At 46.0% G+C, this 21,760-nt stretch overlaps 1 long non-coding RNA gene across 1 annotated transcript; it reads right to left on the reverse strand.

The window, feature by feature from the left end:
* Positions 1-1,507: 1,507 nt before the first annotated feature.
* LOC128331091 (uncharacterized) lies at positions 1,508-13,859 on the reverse strand. The gene is made up of 3 exons (XR_008310271.1): positions 13,810-13,859; positions 4,081-4,215; positions 1,508-2,118 (listed from the first exon to the last, which is right to left on the reverse strand). It is a non-coding gene; the product is annotated as an uncharacterized LOC128331091 (long non-coding RNA).
* Between the last annotated feature and the right edge of the window lie 7,901 nt (positions 13,860-21,760).

Below are 21,760 nucleotides of genomic sequence, written 5' to 3' on the forward strand. Positions count from 1 at the left end.
CCGGTTTGGGCCCTGCTTGGGGAGGAAGGGGGGACTGAAACAATTTTTTAAAATGGAAAAAATGGCAGACTTACCGCCATTGTGGGGCCTTGGGGGGTGCTGTCGCGGCCACATGTGCATGTGTGGCAGCCTCCAAAATGGTTACTGCCAGTGCAGAGAAGCCTGGAATGGGCCAAAACCAGCCTGAAACAGGCCATTTGAGACCGGGGGGAGGGAGATATTAGGAGACCTACCAGTGGCTGTGAAAATGCTAGGCCTCGGGTGGGGGGCTCCAGTTCAACCTCGAGCCAAGCTAGGCCTGGTCCAGCTAGAGGGTGAGCCCTCAAGCCAGGCGACTTGGAGTTTAAGCCAGCTTGACCTGGAGCTGGCTGGCATATCCCTAATGGCCACCAATCTAGGCAGTTTTAAAAGGAGATTAGACCAATTCATGGAAGATAAGGCTTTCAATGCCTACTAACCTTGGTAGCTCTATAATCTCATCAGGATCAGAGGTGGTATTCCAGGTGCTGGGGAGCACCAAGGGAGGGGGTGGTTCCCCTCTTCCTCCCCGCTTTGTGGGCTTCCCAAGTACAACTGGTTGGCTGCTGCATGAGGCAGGATGCTGGACTGGATGGACCTTTACCTGATCCAGCAGGGCTTTTCTTACATTCTGAAGTGGTCAGCAGTTCTCTCTGCCCCCCCCAATTCTGTATACATGTGGAAGGAACTCCTGGACAAGCTATTATGGCTTAAAGGCAGTAGATGATAAGATTAATCCTAGGCATGTTTATTCTGAAAGCAAGTCCCACTGTGTCAAATCGGGCTTGCTTTCTGGTAAGTGTGTTTAGGATTGGAGCCATGTTTGGCACATCCCATTGTTATCCAAGTCTGAGAGGCACTTTAAATACAAAACACTGCTGAGTAAATCCATCAGAGTTAAGTGTGTCCCATGTCCAAGGTACTCTGAGGGATCAATTGACACAACTGAAAAGATGTTTTATTCATTTATTACATCTGAACCCAGCCATAATTAAAAGCTCCGGCGAACAGAATGGACTTAGCCTGGAACCTAAGTGATGATAATGAAATCATCAGGTGACCCACTCTGCCAAATGAAAACCCAAAGAGGAAGTACCACATGGAGCAGACCCTATCATCAGCAGACACCTGCCTCACTTTTGAAGGTCAAAGAGTCTGGAGAAAGATATCAGAATATGGGTCTTAGGGCTGTTTCATGCAGGAGAAGCTGAATATCTCAGTCCAAAATCATTGAGGGATTTATAGGTAAGCACTGGAAGCTGAATCATGCCCAGAAAACGAAAAAAAAACCTGGAAGCCAATAAAGGTCCTCCAGTATTTGAGATATATGATCACTATAGTGACCTCCTGCTTTATTTTGAACCAGTTGAAGTTTTCAAATACTCTTTAAGGATAGCCCTGCATACAACATAATGCAATAATCAAGTCTGAATGTTACCAAACAATGAATAGCAATGTTCAAATCATGTCTTTCCAGAAGTGGGTGGACATCAGTTTTGACTGCAGTTGATGAAAGGCACTTTGAGCTAAAGTAACCATGTGAACATCCATAAAAACTGGGTTTAGAATCACTCCCAAATTGTGGACTTTATCTTTAAATTGGAGTGGAAGCCCATCTAGAACTAGTTGCCCACCACCGTCATGTTCTGATGAACTACCTATCCCAGGCCTCCACCTTGGCTGGACTGAAATTCAGTTGCTTAGCTTTTGCCTAACTCATTATGGATTCCAGACTCTTCAATAATGCTTGATGCAAGTGCTTGAAGAATTTGTCTTTGAGAGAGTGAAATATACATGGTTGTAGCATAGGACTTAGATATTAACAATGGATTGAGTGCTCTGGGTGGCTGGAGGCATGTAAGTATGCATCAAGCATTCCTGAATCTACGATACCAAAATACTGATAAAAACAGATTGACAAGGCCAGACTAGTATCCAGGTGTAATTTACCATAGACAGGCCCACATTGTTACCTAGAACTTGTCGGTGTTGATGGGTCCCAGGACATGGTCTGAGAGCACATGATACGGACATCTTGTTGAAGCTAAATGTTGGTCAAGTCCTGAATGGGTGGCTGCTTGGGAATCCTACGTATGCTGCCTTGAGTACCATGATAGAAGAAAGGAAGGATATACATGTAATAAATAATAATTTATAAAATGCATACATTTATAAAGCCTAGAGCAGTAAATATGGTTATGTTTATCCTCACAACAATCCTATGAGGCAGATTAGGTTGAGAGATAAATGGCTGACCCAGAGTCACCCAGTGAGTTTCATGGCTAAGCAGGGATTTGAAATCTAGCCTCTTCAGTCCTACTAAGCATGCACATCTTCCTTGCCTCGCCCATCCCGGTGCACCATTCTTTAAGTATGATGGAGGGCAGTTCATCCAAACCACCCCTCTACATGTGCTATAGCTACATGATAAGCCTTATCGGGGGTCCGGTCTATCATCTCAACTGGACCCTAGCTACATAAGTAGCTGCCAGACTACAAGGATGTATTAAATCCAGGCTTCAATCATTCCAGCTAAGTAGCACCAAAGTGATCTGTTAATATTTATTGAGGTGGGTCTCACAATCAGTGAGACCCGCTTTGTCCAGGTTAGCGGGGTTCAGGTTAGCAGGGTCCAGGTTAGTGCTTTGTCCAGGTTAGCAGGCTTTGTCCAGGTTAGCGGAGGTAAGCCCGCTCTCCCCGCAGATGAATTGGGTGCAGCCCTGGGCGGCCAAATTGGACGCCCACATGACTGCTGGCTCCGTGATAGAGCCGGCAGGGGCTGGGAGGATTGGGGGCTGCGTGGCTCCTGGAAGCTCCAGTATGCCCTGCGTGAGTGCGCAGGACATACTGGAGAGACCCCCAAGCTGGGAGGCTGCTGTGCCGTGGCTACAAATGATAAAAAATACCCGGGTTTGCAAAGCGAGTTAAGGGGCGGGTTACTTGAGCAGGTTACCCATTCAGGAACCACCGGGCTCGCAGCCGAGCCCGGTGTTTCACACGATGGGACAAAATTGGACTAGCAGAGGCTAGCTCGATTTCATCCCATCATGTGAATAGCCTCATTAACTTGTTCCCTACATTTTGAAATTACTGGATTCACATGTTAGGAATGTTCAAACCAGCTTGAGGTTGAGCTGATTCGCCATCAAACTGGTCCATGCAAATAGCCAGGGTGCATGTGTGGCAGCCTCGAAGATGGCCACCATTTAACTGGTCCACACAAATGGCCAGGGTGCATGTGCAGCAGCTTCCAAAATGGCTGCCACTACTAGGGAAAGGGCCGTAACTGCCCCCAAATGGGCCAAAACAGCCCTTAGAGTACTGGGTGGAGGCTGGCGGGGGGAGAGGGAGACTGTGGAGACCCCCCACAGCCACACCAGCACCCCCTGAGGCTGCTGGACCCACTGGTGAGTGATTCTAAAAATATATATATTTTAAAAATGTTAGATACCCTGAACCAGCTTGAATTCGAGCCAAGTCAGGGGGCTTATTTGGTGGCACAAAACTGAAGACGCCTGGTTCTGTTTGAGTCCACTTCGGACTCAAACAGAACTGGGAAAACCAGTTTTGTGCACACCCCACCACATGTTTATTTTCCACATGAGGCTGAATTTTGCAAAAAAAAAAAAATCTTTTGGGGTCATTAAATTTAAGATTTGTGGGGAAATTCAGTTATGAAACTCAAATATGATGTTCACAAAATACCACATTTCAAGTTACTCGTATTTATGTCTTTATTCAAAATGATCTTGAACTTTCCAGTCATGGGGTTGCTAGCTGAAAACTATGACTGTGTTCAGACATAATGCCAAAGCATAGGTAAATATGCTAGAGGTTCAGGTTTGTGGTCGTCTGAATGCATGAAACCATGCATACCAATAGTATGAGATGACAAATTCATGGGATGAATTTTAATTGTAAACTGCCCAGAGATGTATGTTTTGGGCGGCATAGAAATATTTTAAATAAATGAATGAATGGATGAATGAATGAATAAAATCATGTTATATCATCCAGTGGATGTGTGTTCTTTTTTGCTCCCAAACCTGAATTTGAACCTACAGTTTATAGTGGTTTGCACTGCTGAAACCTGGGGTTTTCTTGCTAGCTGCTTCTTGGAGCTGATGCTCCAACCTCTGCCATCTCCTTTCTCCTTCTGCCTCTGTCTGGCAACAGGGATGCAGTGTCCCTGCATTTCTTGCATTTAAAGGGAAAGAAACACATTGGTGAATGCCTGCTTCCCCCTGCATCTTATGCCCCCCCCACACCGTGCATCCCCAGTAAAGGTTTGGGATGACAAGACTTTAAGAGAACGTCTTCTTTGCTATGAACCACATCGCCCATTGAGATCATCTGGAGAAGTTCGTCTGCAGTTGCCACCCGCTTGTCTGGTGGCTGCTCAGGGACAGGCCTTCTCCACTGCTGCCCTGAGGCTTTAGAACACACTTCCTGCTGAAATAAGAGCCTCCCCATCTCTTACAACTTTTAAAAGGGCAGTCAAGATGCATTTGTTCACCCAGGCTTTTAATTAGATACTGTTTTAATTGTATTTTAGTTGTGTTTTAATAGTTTTAACTTTTTAATTTTAATTGTTGAAATGTTTTAATAATTTTATTGGCTGCTTTTATTGTTTTGTAATCTGCCCAGAGAACTTGCATTTTGGGCGGTATAGAAATGTATTAAACAAACAAACAAAGATATCTCCAGCAATTCAGGACTGCAGTGATTTTTGAACAAACACATGAAGCCCTGGTAACAGGAGAAATTGAACAACTTGCTTTCCCACAAAGGGCACATATGTCAGGTCACCGCTTATCACTGCGCTTATCAGAAATAACCATTGGGCAGTCAGAAATAACAATGGGCCAACCCCATGCACAGCAGGGTTTCCATCAAAGCTACATAAGGAACACAGCTGTGGAAACCGCAGCCCTGCCAATCTTCCTGCTGTCCAGTCAATTAAAGAGACAAGACATCGCCCCACAAAGCTGGTGTCTGTCACTGTCCATTGTGCCCACTCATCAACTGTTGCCCGGCATGCAGGATCTTTACTTATAATTATCATAGAAAGCGTTTTGACAGTTTCAATCTGAGGAAGGAGAGGAGGCACACACACAAGGAACCCTTCCATTCACAAAACACCTGATCTAGCACAGCTGCTCAGCAAGGCATCATTTTAAAGGTGCTTTGTGTGTTGTCTGGTTGGGCAACAGGACATTGGTTGGCTTGAGTGCCTGACAATTGTCTGTGTTTTTAAAGTTCCTGTGGACAATACTGCTCCCTTCAACTGTATAGAGCAGGCCTGCTCAACTTCAGCCCTCCTGCCGACGTTGGCCAACAACTCCCATAATCCCTGGCTATTGGCCACTTTGGTTGGGGATTATGGGAGTTGTAGTACAAAACCAGCTGGGGTCCAAAGTTGAAGGATGTGTGTGTGTCTCTCTCTCTCTCTCTCTCTCTCTCTCTGTGTGTGTGTGTGTGTGTGTGTGTGTGTCAGCCTTGCACCACCCATTTGGAGGTACTCCAGACTGGTGCAGTATTATGCATTCTGGCAAAAGAAAATTGACCATGAACAGGATAACCCTAAGTCTGAGTGAAAAGAAAGCCCTTTGTTTTTTTAGTGACCTATTTTTTGTACTAGTTTGTAGGGGAAGGGGCCCCCAGCCTCTTCACGTGGGGTGAAAGCATGCATTCTCCACTATACCTCATGAGCGGAGCTGTCTAGTGGGACAAAGGGATTGGGCTCAAAAGCCCTGTGTGATGATAAATTGTACAATAGATGCTTATGCCCTTCTCCCAAGGACTCCTCATGAGAGTGACTGGACCTGGAGACACATATGTGGGCTGGAGGGCTGTTGCTGCCCAGCCCGATTGCTAGTTCCATGTCCTCTCTCTGACATTCTGGTCTCTCCATAACACTTATCCACCTTTTTTTTTTGGCCCTACACTCTGCAGGTGCCCTGCTCTGGGATACCCCGCAGTGGCCAATTTACATATGCTGTAGTGCTGGTGCCAACCTGGCCTGGTCCTAACTCTGCCTACCCAAAACCACTCGGACACATTAAGTGGGCCAGACTCCTTGGAAGTCTGGAAGGGTTGCATGGAGAAGGGAAGGTACTGAGTATATCATTAACCAGAGATGCTGGGAGCCCCACATCAGCGGGAGGCCCTATAGCTGGGAGGCCTACCTCATGAGAGAGCAGTTGTAGTGATCATCCACCCCTCCCCCTAAAGAGTTAACAAAAAATGAACCCTGTCCTGACTGACAGGCTGATGAACTCCAGGGATCAGTCAATCAGCACACCAGGTGGGTGGGACCTAAACAGCAGTTGGGAGGAAGAAGGCAGTTCTTTGTCAGAGAGGGACATGTGGCCAGGACTGTTCTATTATAGTTTACCTACAACGTAATTGAAATAAGAAACACTAGCCTACGCTCCATACACCTAGGGCATAGCAAAAGACTGTACACATTTAAGTGTGCTTTTGCATTTTCCTACATACCTGTTCTTTGCAACTGGGTAACCAAGACTTTTAAAGTCTGCCGCCCCAACATTATTTGGGGTGCTTTTGAAGTATTCTTGTAACCTACTGAGTATTTTTGTCTGTAACTAAAAGCTGAATAAGCCTCAGATGGAAGCAGTCTGTAGAACATTCTGTAGAAAGGAAGCAGTCTGTAGAAGGGTTCCTCTGTCCAGGAGTCAGAGGTTGCAAAACCGTCATTGAATGCTCATCTGCAGAATGATTCCTGGCTTCACAGATTAACCACAGGTTTGTGTACCCTAGGTTTCATGCTATGTCCGAACAGACCCTTTGTTTTACTTACCCAGCTACATTACAGAATAGGATTATAGATTATATTTTTTAAAATACTTGAAAAATATATCTTTTTCTCAGAACGTACAAGGATTTCTCTTGCTTTCTCAGTCTTGCATGCAAACACACTCTGCCCATTTCCCCATCTTTAACCATATCATTCCAGGAATTGTTTCCAATTGCTTAAGCTGGTTAGGTGACTGAAGGGGAAATGAAAACATGAGGATGCATGTCCTCATGAGTACAGCTGTCATCTTTTAAACTATTTGTGTATGAATAGTTCAATTGTCTTTAGTAAGATTGCTTTAGAGGAACGGGCATAAGGACTACAGAGTCAATGCATTTTTATTGAAGTTGTCACACCTAAAATGAGTGAAATTGGATAGTGATTCTTTATTAAAGTTGTCCTGATCTAAAATTATAATTGCTACCTAAGTTGTTCAGGTGTAGGAACAAAAAAATCAATGACTTTATAATGGCATGATTAAAAATCCCTTCCTTTCTTATTTGTTCAGCTTTCACTCTTTCCAAGCCATCTAACCAGTTTAAGGCATCACTAGCTCTTCAAGAGGGAAACAAGATGAGAATATATAATTCTGTACAAGTGAATGGCTACATAAGTGTGTATGAGTATATGAGGGAGGAGGGAGTGATTGACTGAATGACTGGTTAGAGCTACCAAGTTCCTGTCACACATCTGATCACAATATGATTAGTACAATAAAAAATCAAGGTTACACAAAGACGCTGTTCAAATGAATCATTGCACACAGAAACACTTGATAAATGACTGTGGTGAATTCAGTGTGATGCAAAACAGAGGATAGTGGTGGAGTTTACTTCCTAAGATAAGGAGCATGTCTGCAGTTTCTATATGGCATGAGGAATAAAAATGTTAGGTCAGAGAAGATATCTATCCATCTCATTCTTTATCCATTTAAAGATAAAGGTATTTTTCACCTTTGCTCTCTCAGTAGGGCTTTTCAGGCAATAAAATGGTTTCCAGAAGATGGAGTCTTTATTTATTTATTTGATTGATTGATTGATTGATTGATTGATTGATTGATTGATTTATATACCGCCCTTCCAAAAATGGCTCAGGGCAGTTTACAATTAAAACAAACTTGTAAAACTCCTTGTATATGGACCATTTTGGAATGTGTTGGATTTCTGCTTTCTGTCCTGTTCTTCAATGGCAGGATCTCAGTCTGTGAGAACCCATTCTTTTTCATTACTACTTTTAAGTAGTTGTGGAAAGAGACAGATTTGCAAACAATGACCAGCAGGTGGCACTATGAAAATAGCACAAAGGCCATGCTCAATATGTGGCCAAAGCATGGAAACATGCTATCAGGGAGCAGGAGAATATATAAACTATAGGAGAATAAACATACATCTGGAATACTTCTGAAACATGTATATCTAGAAATAAGCATGCACATCTGGAAATAAACGCACGTCTGGAAAAGCCCCAAGTCTCTTAGCAATGGCACAACTCTAGCTGCCAGTGTGGCAGTCTTAGTTCTGCATTGAATGTCACTGTGAATAGTAGTGGCAGAGCTTGTCCTGAATATTTATGGCAGTCACTGCTTGACCTAGTAAAGTAAAGGGAATGACTCGATCAAGTGCAGTCTGTTGAACTGGCAGCCAATAATGCTTTCTAAATGATCACTGCTTTTAGTCCCTTATCATTTGCATCACTGTTAGAGCCTCTGGAGTTAAGCAACAAAATTGTTCTTTTTAAAGGGTGTGCATTTTAACTAATATAAGCCCAAAGTAAACCCATGAAAGACACATGTATCATATCATTTGTAATAGGAGTTTCACATTGGAGCCATTGTACAAAAGCTGTCAGAAGCGACTTCTGAAGGGCTGCAAAAATTTTCATAAGAACAGCCGCACTTCAAAGAAAAACACCCTTGATTCTGAAAGGAGTGATAAAATAACAATTTCCCCCAGGCCTGTGGACACAGACATAATTCACAAAAGATAAAGCTTTAAATGACTTATGTAAATGGAATGACAAGTGGATTCAACATTATATTGAAATCAGATTGAAGCTAAAGCTGGACAATTTGACCTTGAAAGGCAAAAGGGTTTTTTTTTTAACAAAGTGTTAAGGCATTGCAAATGATTTGCTACTTGAATTCCTTTCTTTTAGAGGATGCAGAATCTATTGGATGACATTTATGAATTCACAAAGCTGTTAGGTCCTAGGAGAAATATTTTTTATTCCCGAGAACACTTTACTTATGGCTTATTAATTCCCATAAGCTGCAACTTATTGCCAGGAAAATTATTGTTTGAAGAGTACATCTATCCTAGCTGCCTGACTCAGTTTTTTATTTACTCTTTTGCAGAGTACTAACAACATTTCCTTCCTGTTTTCTACATCTACCAGGATTTGGGATTTCTCCCTTTTTTATTGGTCTGTATGAGTTTAAAGCAGGCCTGCTCAACTTAGGCCCCTCAGATGTTTTTGGACTACAACTCCCATAATCCCCAGACACAATGGCCAATAGCTAGGGATTGTGGGAGTTGTAGGCCAACATCTGCAGGAGGGCTGAAGTTGAGTAGCCCTGGTTTAAAGGCGATGAGGTGTGAAAGCAATGGCCACTGTACGTTTGCCACACAGCAGCTGTCTTGTTCAAAAGGTGTTTGCAATGCATGCAGCAGGACCGGGGTGGCTAACCTGAGGCTCTCCAGCTGTTGTTGGACTACAACTCCCATCATACCCTGCAATGATTGTTGCAGGGGGTGATGGGAGTTGCAGTTCACCCATAGCTGGAGAGCATCCACTTGGCCACCCCTGCTCCAGGCTGTTCACACAAACATACCAGCAGCACATCTGCCCAGACCACAGAATTTTGGCATGCTTATATTGCACGTGAATGCTGCAAAATGAACAATGAGCACCTTGCAAATGAGACAGCGGCAGCATGGAACTCCAACATGAGCAAGTGCTTCCCCCCCATGGATTCCTTCCACTGAATTTGAGCCAGTCTCTATGAAAAGTTCTGCGGAAATGATCCAAAAGTTGGAGGTAATCTACCAAGATTTTTCCTGTGATGGATGCAAGACAGTGGTGCAGCCACCATTGGGCAAGAGGGAACAAATGGCCATGGGCTGATGGGCTCAGGAAGTTGTCATGGTGCCCTCTCCTCTTCTCCTAGGGGATGAAGAGGAGAGGGCACTCTCCTCCTGCACCCAACTGGCAAACAAAGCTGGTTTAAAAAAAAGTGCTGTCTGGGTACTTTCTTTCTCTCCCTTGCTTTGAGCACCAATGTCAAATGCTGGGAAGGAGAAGGAGAGGGGCTGTGTGCCCCCTCTTCCAGGTGCTGGCTATGCCCACTGCATCAGCATGCTGATGCCCACACAGGGGATGTGGCCAGCACCTGGAAAGGGGGCTGTGCCACCCTTCTCTTGCTCCTTCCCAGCTGGCAAACAACATGCCACCTGGGTAGGAGCAGAAGAGAGGCCACATGGCCCTCCTGGGTGCTGAACATGCCCCTGCATCTGATGTCAATTGCAGGGAGCATAGTTGGTACATGTGGGTAAGGGCAGCAGTGGGTGCAGGGGCCACTGGCAGCAGCCTGTCCTTGGACCGCTGGCAAGCTCCCTATGCCCCTGGCTGAGGATCAAATTTGATGTGAGGTGGGAGCTCCTGACATGTTTTCTTCTTCAAATAGCAGCTGTGAGTCGGCCAATTTGTATGGGTCTACATGCAGGGGCAGGGAGAATTTCACCCTTTCCCCCATGTTGATTCTCTGATTTAAAGGGCCCTCCCCTGAAGCTGCTATAAACCTCAGAGAGGAAGTGATGAGTTACCATGTTTATGATTATAAGCTTCCCCCTCTACAGCTAGTGGGTAATTTGGACTGGGGCCATGGTGCAAGGGCAAAAGTGTGACTCATAGCTTCCCCTCCCTCTCATGCCATGGCACTGATACAAATATGGGTCCCTCAACCCAGCTACTTGTTTAAGAAGAAGGGGGGGAAACATTGGGGCAGGCGAACCCGGTGGCTTACAAGTGGCTAGCCCGCTTTTGTAGCCCTCTTCTAAGCCCGGGTTTGCGGAGCGAGTGCTCCACAAACCCGGGCTTCCCAATTGTGAGTAGCCGCAGTGCAGCTCTGTGGCACGGCTACTCACGAGTAGACCCCTGGAGGGGAGGCGAAAAGCTGCCTCCCGGCTCTGGGGGTCTCCTCAGTATGCCCTGTGCGCTTGCGCAGGGCATACTGGAGCTTCCTGGGGCCACATGGCCCCCGAGCTCCCCAACCCCCGCCGGCTCTGTCACGGAGCCAGCAATCATGTGGGCGGCTGATCCGGCCGCCCAGGGCTCCCTCCCTGCTCGTGTGTGGGGAGAGCAGGCTTAGACGTGCACTCTCCGAAACCGGGTTTCACTGATCGTGAGACCCAGCTCATAGTGAGCTCCACACATAGAGACCTCTTGTCATGTCTACTTGAGCTCTCCTCTCAGCATTACCACAGTGCAGTACAAAAGCTCATGTTATCCAGAGACCAGTCATTGTGGAGCAGAAAGGCAGGAAAACTTTTCCAGAGGAAAATAGGGATGTGCAAATCGATTTGTGGCTGAATCAATTTGACTCTAATCTGGTTGATTCAAGTTATTTGACCTTAAATTGAATCACCCTTGGAGGCACTGAGCAGATTCAAGGTTAAATCAAATCACCCTATATTCGAACTTGAATTGATTCGGCGATTTGCCATTTTGTCCCCACAATGTCCCCACCTCTGAACTTCTCTGCCATTCTGGTTGGTTCCTTTGCACTATCTCGCGATTGGCTGGCTATCTCCCTTGTTTCTTGGTGTGGATTCTCAGTTTAAAATAAGTTCTTCATTGGGAATACCTGTGAAGAAGTTATTTCAAAGTGAGACTCCACAACACATGGAAATTCCTAACAATCCACCCCTTTGCCCTATTCCTCTGGACCCACCTTGGTACCCCCTAGCCCTTATAAATTAGGTCAAATTGATTCAAATTTGAATCAAATTCAAATCGACTCTAGATTTGAGGCCATCAGATTTGAGCTTGAATCAAATCAGGCTGATTCAATTACAACTCAAATTGAATCACAAACATCGATTTGTGCAGATCCCTAGAGGAAAGCCGTAGTTACACAGAGAGGAGTCTTATTACGTTTTATGTGAATACTGATATATATGTTTCTGTGTACCTGCATTCATTTTAAATGAGAACCTGGGTACAGGCCCCTGTAAATGCAGGGTACAGATGGGAAGTGTACTGCTGTACCTGTGTTCAATATAACATGCAAACAACTGTACATGTGTACCGATCTGTACACTTATACACTACACACAGATCGTTAAGTATGTTGGATAACATGTAAATAAGCTAAGATGAAGCTCTTATGTTGCATAGCTCGGGATTGTATACCTTGCATATTGGTTGTTTAGAAATGGGTGGAAAGTTAAATTTAGTCATGTTGGTGTTTGTTTTTAATCCTTCCATCAAAACTCATTTCCTCAGAAAATCTGAACCAATCATGTAAGCAACAGTTCAAGGGGGTGACAGAGGCTTGCAGGTAGAGTTGCTTTGTCGTTAACCCCTATGGTGTAGCGATGGGGCTGCTGCACATTGACGCTGAAGTGCTTCCGGGTAGCAGTGCAGTGCCCCTTTCCATGGGTCCCAATGCAAAGGAGTGCCGTGCTGTTGCCTGGAAGCACTTTAAAGTCATTGCATAGCAGCCCTGTCTACAGCGATGCCATCAGGATTGCCTCTAAAGTTATAGAACAGCTTCAATGCATACTGAGCATCAATGGGGGGGTTGCACCTCAAGTACCCCTCTGTGTTTAATCTCTTTTTACACAAATGCGGCTTTATGCAACTTCTTAAGGCAAAATACTTCCAGCATACAGAATGTATACAGAACAGAAGAAATGGTGTGGTAAAGAGGGTGACACTAGCTAGTATTTAAGAAGATGATAGTCATTTGTGAGCACTCTCCCCCGCCCCACCCCACCCCATTTGTCCATGTTTGGAGCTGGAAGATAAGTGAAAGTGATCCCAGTGTTTTCTGAATGGCATTTTTGAGCAATGCTCCTTTGATGATGCAGGGAGCCTAGCAAACCTCAGTGCAGTATTGATTCTTGTTAGAATGCTTCAGTAGGTGACACTTAATAACAGTCTTGACATATTAGCATTAACAGACCTATTGTCTGAAGCAGCTACCATTTCAGCTTTGTTCATTAACTATAACAGCTGAAAATGTTAACAAGAAAATCCAGGATTCCTGTAGGCCAAAAGAAGGAATGTTTCTCTTATGTCCCCAGTTTCCTCCTGGCTTTCAGTATTATCAGCCTCTTTGTCTTGTTTGATTGTAATTTCTGACTTTTAAAAAAAGGAGAGCATGCTTAAAGATACCCCAAATGCCAATTTTTAGTAAGCCTTCTTCAACCTGTAACTATCAGTTGTATGGTCTTCCTCCCAGGAAGAGCAACACAGCAAGGGGTGCAGGCAGAGGGGAAGCTTGAGGAATAATTCCTCACATAATTTGGGGCGGGTGAGAAGAAAGACATTTTGTGGAGGAGAAAATATGTTATGGGGATTGAAGACATGGGTTATTAGGCTTGGCAGGGTGATTTTGGTAAAGTGAGGAGGGAATTCCTCAAATTGGAGGATTTGCACCCCTGAAGGGGGTGAGACCAGCCTGACCCCAGCCGTTAACCACAGAAGCAGCAATTGCAAGGAGCTTGCTTTCCCTTCCTTATCAGGAAGAACTCTGCTCCAACTGCCAGCTGCCCTGGAACTCAGGCCTACCCAAATCCCAACTGCAGTGTGGCAAGGCTCCACCCACTCTTCAGCAAGCAGAATCTACATTTGCAACATGCTGCTTGTCCCCCGCCCCCCGTTCCATCATGTGGAATGCACCATAAACCACACTTCTCCCCCCCCCTGCTGGCAGAGAGGGAGTCCGTCCCCCTTCTGCCTTCCCTTACTTGCTGCTTCTGTTGTTACTCTGCTGCTGCCACCACCGCGACCGCCTCCTCTTCAGCTTTTGAAAATGCAGAGGAGCAGGAAACGGGGAGAGGAAGGAAGTGTGGAGGAGTAGAGAGATGTGCTAGATAGTCAGCCACTTTCCTCCTTCATATTTCCATCTGCTCCTGTTCCTCACCCTCTGCCTTTTTAAAAGCCAGGGAGTGAGAGGAGGCAGTGGCAGAGCTCCTACCAGGTAAGGGGACAGGGTGGAGGGGGTACGTTGGTGGGGTACCTCTGCCAAGCTGCCACTTGAGGTGGTTGCCTCTCCATGCTTCATTACCAGGCCAGCTCTGCTGGGACTGTCAAGGGGAGGGGAAGGGCACCCTCCCCTTTCTTTGCCATCAGCCAGGGGGACCAGGGATTCTGGGTTGTCGTGCCACTTGTGGCCAAGCAAGAACTCCAGTTAGGGAAGATCAGCCTGGCCCCAAGTAGATATATATGTCTGCTTACAACTCACTACTTTATTCTGGCATTGTTAAGCTGATCACTCATCTCTGCCTTTTCCCTCCACTCCCCTTTCCTTGTGTGTCCTCAAGGGCAATGCCTGCGTCTCCTCTTAATTTCTGAACAGTGTCTTCCACCAACACCATCATACTTAATTGTCTTAGCCAGCCACCAGCCATGCGTGGGGATGTGGCAAGGCTATGCGTGCCGGCGAGGGAGGCACCTGATTGGCTGGATGCTGGTTGGCTGATGTTTGCCGGACTGAAAACTAATGGCAGTGAGGAGACGCAGGCAAGGCGGCGGCGGGCCCGGCTGCACTGGGGAGGCGGAGGCGGCGGGCCCGGCTGCAGCAGGGAGGCAGAGGTGGCGGTCCCAGTGGCGGTGGGGAGGCAATGGCAGCGGCTGGCAATGGCTGCTGTGAGGAGGTGGTGCAGAGGAGGCGGGCCAAGGCAAGGCGGTTGCTGGCAGCCGCAGTGAGGAGAAACCGTGGGCGGGGAGTGGTGGTGGGGAAAGCGGCCTAGAGGAATGGGGGGGGAGCAGGCGGGCTGGCCTTGGGACTGGAAACTGGGGCAGAAGCTGGGGGGGAGGGCTTGTGGGGGGAAGGAGTGGGGCTGAATGTGAGATGCCTGTTGGAGCCTGGGGTGGAAGAGAAATGGGCGGCGGGGCTTCCCTGTTCGCCGCCCGGGAGGAGGAACGGCAGCGTCAGGGTCCTTTTTGTCTGCCCGCTCGGAGATGCTCTGTGCAGGTGGTGGCGGGGAGGGAGGAGAGGAATGGAAGTGGGGAAGGGCAAGAGAGACCGGGGCAGGAGGGAGGGTGAGGGGGGAACAGCCGGCCCCAAAGAGCGCACAGATGCTCTGTGCGGGGTTGGCTAGTTGTATTTGATTTCTGACAGACATGAATCACTTTAGGATAAAATAATAATAATAATAATAATAATAATAATAATAATAATTATTATTATTATTATTATTCAATTTCTATACCGCCCTTCCAAAAATGGCTCAGGGCGGTTTACAAAGAGAAATAACAAATAAGATGGCTCCCTGTCCCCAAAGGGCTCACATTCTAAAAAGAAACATAAGACACACACAGTCTTATGTCACTGGTAACAGTCACTGGAAGTACTGTGCTGGGGGTGGATAGGGCCAGTTACTCTCCCCCTGCTAAATAAAGAGAATTACCACGGTAAAAGGTGCCTCTTTGCCCAGTTGGCAGTATTGATCTAAACATGTGTTAAATGTTTTAAACAGTAAATCCAGTGTGTCAGGAATCTCATAATACCCGTATCCTTGGAGCAAACTTAATATCACTTTCAGCCACTGCGAGATTTATACCAATGGCATATTGTGTGAAGTGGTTGCTGCTCTTAATGACTGAATTGGCATAAAGGAGATTTGTGAGCCGTGGATGGGCTTTGTATCAATTGGTACTGACCTCTTCCTTTCAAAGATATATACTATGCTGTAAGTTTGATCTACACATTAGGGTATATACAACAGTATATACAAATCTCTGCAGTTGTATATGCACCTAAAGTGTCCATGACTGCAGACAAAGTGTTGGGGAGCGGGAGGCGGTAGCAAAGGAGGCATCATTTGGTGTCATGCAGTGCCAGGGCCAGATTGGGGGCACTGAGAGGGCGGTGGAATGTATGTGGGGAGGGCGCCAGGTTTTGAGCAGAACAGGTACTTAAGGATGGAAGTATTCACTCCTGCCGAGTGCAGCGGGGTACAGGGGCGCACCGCAGGTGGGGTGCACCGAGAATATGCACTGTTGCCCTGTGGGCCAGTCCAATCCTGTGCAGTGCCCCAGTATAAGTACCGCATAATAACTTCCCCTGCTTCCTGCCATATCAGGGCTGTGGTAGTGGGGCTGGTACAACCTGAACACACACTTCTTATTAGATCAAGGGTGGTCAACCTGAGGCTCTTCAGCTGTGGTTGGACTACTGCAGTAAGTTGTGTCTGGGGATGATGGGACTTGTAGCCCAGCCACAGCTGGAGAGCTTCACATTGGCCACCCCTGTATTTTATAAAGCCCCCAGCACTTAGGGGAGCAATGTAAATGAGCAGGTATGTGTCGGGGAGGCCAGCTGTCCTTACCTCCAAGGACGGAGTGGCGAGGGGGTCCAAGGAGGCAGGGACGGGTGGCAGCTGGGGAGAAGCGAAGGAAAGACTGCCAACGGGTGGGTGAGGTCTCGGCTCCAGCGGAGAAGGGGCAGAGGGGAGGCGTAGGAGGATGACATCAGCAGCACGCCTCCCGAAGGGAGGGGGTCTGAGCAGGAGGAGGGAGAAGGGGGAGAGGCATTGGCAGCAGCTGTAAAGGGGAGTCAATTACAGGGAATAAAGGGGGACATTGCCCCCCTGAGGAGCCTATGAGGAGGCATATGAGCCAGCTGGGGATGAGAGGCTGGCTGGTGGCGAGTGGGGGGGGGGACGGAGAGGGGCAGACACAAGAAGTAAGCAGACTGGGATGGAGGAGGCACAGGGTGATGCTCAACCCCCTCCCTGTCCCTGCTCTGAGGCCAGATCCGGTAAGCCTAGCCAGCCTTGCTAAAGGGGAAAGGGACTTGTAGCCAGACAGTATGTAAATAAATACATTATTGAATATTTCAGATTGAATCAAATCAGACAAGCAGATAGCAAGGTGAGGATGTCAAATAAACATCAGGGTGTTACCGGAAAAAGGCAGAGATATGAGCTCAAAGACTGGATCTGAACTTAGGCTAATTTTTTGTCCCATGTACATTTAGACCACACATTTCTCTATGATTGCTAGAGCTCAATGTGATCACACAGTGCTTCTCTTGTGGGCTTGTATAGCGGCATATGCAGTGCACTCAAATGGTATGCTGTTATTTAGAGGGCAATTGATAGGACAGCACTGAACACCCTGATTCAATAGCCTTCTCCATGACTTGATGGGGAGGAAATATAATCTATGGATGTGCCTTCTGCAACCACCACCTCATTGTAACAACATATCAGAGGGTTCTGAATAAAAGTGCAATTTTTATGGAGATCCTCTTGTGCAATGTTTTGAGTGAGGCTGAACATGCTTGGGGAACAAATGTGTCCTTAATATTTCCTTATGGAAATGATATATTTTAGGGTTTGTAGAAGAATGGATAAGAACCATTTCTGTCCTCAAATAGCTTATAATTTGCAGGTGAGGAGTTGGCAAACTAGCCAAGTAGGGTTGGGCTTTAGTGGCAAATAGAAAGATTGCCCAATTCTCTAATGTGTGTACTGGAGACACCTAACAGATGCTCAGGGTTTTGTGTTTTTAAAAAATTTAATGGAAGAGATCAGTGCTGCTGTTGCCAGAAAACTGCACAGCTTGTTTTCTCTAAATCACAATGCAGCCACCATGAGGATACATAAAATTCCAAAGAACATCAGAGACAATAGTTTGTGCTGTATATATTTTCCAGATATATGACATGCTGCTAGGAAATGCTGTGTCTGAATGCTAAAACTATTCAAACATTTAGATGGTAGGCTCCTCAGGGCAGAGATCTGTCCCTTTTTTGCTTATGTTATTCTATAAAGCGCCATGTATGATAATGATGCTACATTAATCATCAATAGTAATCTTCTAAAGAGGTTTTCCAAGCTAATTGTTAAGAACATTTTGTGCACTTGTCTAATTTGAACACTGTCAAGAAGGGATTATATCCTTGTAGCCTTCTCTGAAAAAAAATTTTTTTTAATTGAGAATACATCTTTTCAGGCAATATGCTCCCTAGAGGGAGCAAACACACAATGAGGAGCACAGCAGGATGACAACCACCAATCATGCCTACCACCACCAATGCGCCAGCTAACCATGTCCCCACTTTCAATGCACGCCTGTAACCCTGAGCATTCCAGGTTTCTCAGGTTGAGGAAGAACGTCCCAACCCCCTACCCCACCCCCAGCACCGTGTCCAGTGCTTGCCTCTGCAGACAAATACTGAATGTGAGGAGCACGGGGAGCATGGCTAGCCAGCATGTTCTCAGGGAGGGGCAGGGTGTCTTTAGTGGAGACAACCTCACTGCACCCCTTGTGTTTGCTCTTCTCAAACATGTACTTGTCAACAGAACACATGTATAATGAAATGTCTGAATAGGGCTTTAGTGAAACATCTGTATTGTGTTGACTAACCATCCAGACTAACCACCTGTATGAAGCTGCTATAAAAAACACATCGCCAAAAGTCCACTAAGGTGCTAGGGATTTCTTAGAACAGTTTCATTAGGCAAAGTAAATTTGGAAAGAAATGTGAGACTGCTACTGGGAATAAGTTGTCAATAAGGCCTAAAAAGGCGAAGCTGCTGAAGGGCTCCAGTAGTGACGGTGTGTAGAATAGTTCTTGAGATGTTGAAAAAACCCTTTTTTTTTCTTCTCTTCCACCTTCCAATCTGCACGTGATCCTTGAATCCTAAATCTCATATATGGAGTTTTGCATATGAGGTCATTGTCCCAAGCCCTCTGTCCAAAGACATGGCCACCACCTACCAGTCCCCTGTGATCAGGCCACACACCACAGAGAAGGGTGTGCCACAAAGCAGAGAACGGGTGACTGGCATGAGGCCCCAAATGGCTCATACAAGCCAGCCAGCACAAGCATGGCAGGAGAAATCGTCACTTTCTCATCACACAGTTTCATGTTACGGACACCAGTATGACTTATTTTACTTGGGGTGGTTGTGAACTGATGTTGCTAATACTATCATCTCAGAAGTTTCGTATATCAGGGGTTTCAAACTTTTTAAAAACAAGTGTACCTCTTCTCCCTGGAACCTTTGGCTCAGATGTGCCTTAGAGATTTTTAATGTGTGTGTGTACACACACACACACACATTTAAATTTATTATTTATTTATTACATTTATATACTGGCCCATCCAAATGGCGCTGGGCAGTGTTAATGAAATGTCTGTAAATGTAAATGTTAGTTACAAGACAGACTGTTAAGTCACTGGTTTACATCCTGACTAAGTTACTCATGAGTACTCCCATTGAAATTAATAGGGCAAGTAAAAGTGTCCCACAAATTTAAATAGCATTACCATACTCATGTGTAACTTGATCTAGATGTAGTAGCCAAGTCCTCTTAATCAGGACGCAACAGAGCTAATCACTACACCTCCGTTGATGCAAGATTCTCCTGCTCATCTGTATGTTATATGAAAGCACCCCACTGAGAGTAAAGTGCAATAATAAAGGTCATCTGTCTGAACCTGTAGCCATGTGGAAGGGGGTTAAGCAAGGATGTATCCTTGCTCCTTTTCTGTTTAATTTCTATATTATTTTTTAAATTTCCTTTCTGGATAATCCCAACATCCATCTGCTTGAGCTAGCAGGCAGACCCATCTCAACCCTCTTTTATACCGACGATGAAGCTATTCTGTCGAGGGCATTGGTTGCTATGAAGAGAGTGCTACAAAGACTCACACAGTTCTGCAAAGATGAATCCCTAGTCATAAATACCCCAAAGACTAAGGTTATGGTATTTGCCATAAGACCGAAAGAACACAAATTAGTGGGAGTAGGGTTTAGCAGGTTACGAACTCTAACTCTCTCTCTCTCTCTCTCTCTCTCTCTGTCTCTCTCTCTCTCTCTCTCTAGTTTTCCATGCAAATGGTACATGTGGTACACAATGTGAACATGCTGCAGCAAGTGCACAGAGGAGTGCATCTGCTATATTAAAAACCTTTCACACTAGAGGGGGCTATTTCATCCCAGCAGCTGTCAAGCAATACCAGGCCAAAATATCAGCACAAATATTATATGGGGTCCAAATCTGTTCCACCTGCAACTTCAAACCCATGGAAGTTCAGTCTAGATTCCTTCGTGTCATATCTCAGGTACCTAGAAGTGTTTCAAATGCCATCCTACACCTAGAGATTGGTTTACTGGGAACAGTTGATTAATTGTAATTGAGATCTCTGTATGTATATGTTTTGATACACTATTACCCAGTCCTGTTGTTTTTTTTACCTTACTTTACTTTACTGTATTTTATTATATTTTATTATTTATTTAATGGGTTTTTATACCGCCCCAAACCAAAGTCTCGGGTTTTTGATTTTATTTTACTTTCATTATATTTTTTGATTGCTGGTCATTGACTGTATTAATTAATTAATTAATAGCTATCACTAGTCAGTGAGGTGGGAGGACTCGATACAAGCCTTAAAAATACACCCAGGGTTCTTGTATCCCTGGTTGAGAACTACTGTCTTATTTCAGTGGTGACATAAAGCCTGTTCTGAAGCATGAGAGCCAATCCATCTACAAGAGAGTTGCATTGTAGGGATGTGCAAACAGGTTTGGTTTGAAGGTTCAAACTCGGGCCAAACAGGGCTTAGAATTGGCAATGCTGGTCCGAGCTTGAACCAAACAGAGCCTGGTTCTTTTTGAATTGGTTTGAAGAGGCTCGAAGGTTTGAGTCTCCATTTTAGGTTCTGGTGGCCATTTTGTGGCACTGGAGTCACTTGCTATGATTTGCCAAGCTCCTGCTTCCCTGATTGGCCAGATGTGTCTTGCTCTTTGGTAGGCCTTTAAGTGCTGCCAGTCCTAGAGAACTGGCACCCTATTGGCCCTGGGGGAGGGCAAGAGTAAGGGGGCTCCAAGAAGGGAGATTCAACTTCTATTTAAAGGCAAGCCCCTAGGCTTGTAAAATCACTTTTTGCTGAGGTGTGAGAGAGAGCTGCCTGGCTGGTGTGGGAGGCTGGGGTGGGGCAGAGAAGATAGCACAGGGTCCCATTGGTGAATTCTTTGCCCCCAGCAAGGTAGTGCCACGAAGGCTCTCTTATCCAGAGGAGCCTGCTGCCACTGAGCCAGATCCAGGTCCAGGTGCACTGCCAGTGCTGCCACCCCATGTGGAGCCTGGCAGTGGGAGGCACTCTTTCCAAGGAAACTGCTTCCATGCCAGGGGTGGAGGCGTCGTGGACATGTGGCATTGTCACTCTGATCTCCTTGCCTCCACTGGCAGTGCTAGTGCACCTAGTGTGCCTGTGACTAGCACTGACAAAGTTTGTGCGAAGGCTTCCTTGAAGCAGGGCAAGCTGCCAGTCAAGAGGTGGACACAGGAATCAGGCAAGAAGCATCCTGGTCATGTGGACACATGTCTCCAAACCTGCCTCTTAGGGGAGATGATGTCTACTGACAACCTACCTATTCAAGTGGTTGAGAACCCTGGCTTCCACCGGATTAACCAGACGCTGGCGCCCAGCTACACGATCCCCTCAAGAACCACATTCAGTTGGACTGTGGTCCCCGCACTGTATGTGAGGTGCAGGGAGCCCATGTCAGTGACACTGCGTGTAGCATTGCCTGGCACCAGTGTGCATTTCACCACTGATCTGTGGAACAGTGTGAGTAGAATGCATGGTGGTCCAAAATGCTAACTGGTGGGGCCCGGTGAGTGAGTGAGGGGACCTTTAGTGCTGCCTCTGGCTCCAGTGTGCCACACACCACT

The sequence above is a fragment of the Hemicordylus capensis genome, chromosome 1, assembly GCF_027244095.1.
Source record: "Hemicordylus capensis ecotype Gifberg chromosome 1, rHemCap1.1.pri, whole genome shotgun sequence".
Classification (NCBI taxonomy): domain Eukaryota; kingdom Metazoa; phylum Chordata; class Lepidosauria; order Squamata; family Cordylidae; genus Hemicordylus; species Hemicordylus capensis.